Below are 2,590 nucleotides of genomic sequence, written 5' to 3' on the forward strand. Positions count from 1 at the left end.
GGTGTGGACGCATATATTACCTTTATCGTTATCTTTATAGTTATCGTGCTTGGTGTGAACGGGCCTTAATTAACATTATACCATGCTAACATTACAAAACCTGTTTTTTGATATTTTGAATGCGAAGCAAAACTCAAATAAGAATAGACAAAACACCAATAATAAACAATTCTGTACTTTATTTAACGATCACTTAAACTTGATTGACCTAAACGATCATCTTGCTGTAAACAGCAAAAAGGAAGAAAGAATTATGTTAGTGACTTTACTTTTTGTCTTCAATTTATAAGTCGTTTTGGATAAAAGCGTCTGCTAAATAAATATAAATGTAAAATAAAATGTAAATGCATAAGGTAAAATAATTACTTTCTGGTAGGCGAATGTTCCTTCTTTTTTCATTCTTTTTGCAATCGCTCTGTCAAATTCCTCGACGTCACTAAAATAAAAGATGAATGCCGATGAATGCAGATGAATGAAAGTAATTTTAATACTTACGTTGAACTAATTTAAGTAGGCCTAGTCTACATAAATTATATAGGCCTAAAGTAAAATAATTACTCCGACATTAATTAGGCAATTAATTCAATTTAGGCTATAGTTAAAAAAAAAGGTCAAACGGTAAATCTGATTAAATAATTAATGATGACATTCTTTGATATTAACACACTTAATGTATTTAATTGGTCTACTTTAATGTCAACTAATTTTAATCAAATTTTTACAACATGCTTGTCTACAAAAAGTCCAAGGTTAAAGGATAACTTTCTAAATATTTTCGGGGAAAAAAGGCGAAAAAACATACATTAACGGCTCAAATTTAACTATCTTTACAAATATTAAATGGACTATTCATATGTTGGTGTATCGATGAGCTATAAAGTAGTTTGATTAAAAAAGAAATCGAATGAGTATGATTCGCTAAATAAAATTAAATTTGATAGGAGGCGCTGTCTCGAAAAACGAGGGGTCTGAGAATGCGGGACTCTGGGTGCGGGACTGTAGATGCAGGCTCCGAGTCTGCCCGCGCCTCGAGAGTGGCTCGCTCGCGCGACTAGGTTTTATCTAGGTTTTAACTAATAATTTCTCTAATATTCTCTAATATTCTTCTCTTTTCAGGGTTTCTCTGCAGAACAAATCTTTCCCCTAGTTCAACCAAATCGTCTAACTTGTGGGCGGAGTTACCATCACTATCTACCTCTACAGTGCGACTTCATAATTTCCAATGGGTCCGTTTTTTTCTGTAGTATGTCTTATATTCCAAATTTTTATATAATTTTTATATTATTGCATTTCATGTCTCAGCTCCACCCCCTGTAGGATGCGAGGGAAGGAAAGCTTTTTTTGTATAGCCTTTTGGGATATTCTTGATCACTCGAGCGTCACTTCACTGCGTCATCATCAGCTGCAGTCAAAGGATCTGCCCTTATGTTGTTAAAGTTATTTAAGACAATAATAAATGTATTAATAAAGCTAGATGCCCTGTTGATATATGTGTGATATATTTATTTAAACTGCAAAGGTAAAGCATACAAAATTACTGTGACAGATGTGAAGGGGGAGGATAATTTATAACTGTGACAGATTTCTCGACAAGAAAGACTTCCGCAAAGGATACACCTGTGCATCCTCGCTCATAATTCCTCTGGAAGCTTCCTCACTCCTCATTCCTCATTTAGAGAATTGAGATCCCCTTCCGAGCTCGATCGGTTTTCGGGTCATAGGACGAAGGAGCGATATTGAGAAGCAGCACCCAGTGTCCTTCTGCTTTCTTTGTTCTGGTTATCAGCAACAGCATTACCAGTTCTAACCTGTGAATTTGTTGGTGTTAACTAGCTCACCTCCAATCAACCTGTTGATTTGTGTCACCTGGAGGGAAGCATTTTAAATCCAGGACACATTCTTATTCTCTCTCTCAGCACTTACCACCACCATATTCTTTTATAATTCAATAAATCGTATTTTGATTGACACATCCAGTGTTTGCTTCCTTGAGCCCGTGTTGTGGCCTATATGGAGGCTTGTCTAATTTTGTTAGGAAGATGTTAAACCAGCTGGGTGGAACATTCGATCCTTCCATCTGTTCACTCTTTTGTTATTTTCCCCTGTTTTATTTTAGAGGTTATTCTGGGTCGGGACTTAATAGTTTCTCTGTTGGGTATGCAGTGCAGTTCAAAACTGAGTGTGACCATTGATTATATGGCCTACAGTTGTTGAGTTTTCTTTTTTAAAGTCGCCTTGTGCCCAGTACACCTCAGACTATAGATGGGGATAAGCAGGAATCCGGGATTTTACAATCTATTGTCCGTACGCGATACGATAAGAGATGTGACCAGACATGATTGCTCACCAATATGATATCCCTGCTGTTTTCTGTGGGTTTTTGAAGAGAGCGAAACAATTTTTCTAAAGTGCATTGTTTTTTTTTTTGTTTACTGATTTCTTCTCAATTTTCTTCTTGAAGGCGATTGACAATTATTTGAGCAGAGGAGGATCGGCCACAACATTTATAATCGGTGAATGAGTTGGGCGCAGGGGGGCCAACAGATAACATTGGTATGGTTCCAAGGAAACATGTTAACTATCTTAGGGG

This window comes from Scardinius erythrophthalmus (assembly GCF_964197995.2).
Source record: "Scardinius erythrophthalmus genome assembly, chromosome: 5".
NCBI lineage: Eukaryota > Metazoa > Chordata > Actinopteri > Cypriniformes > Leuciscidae > Scardinius > Scardinius erythrophthalmus.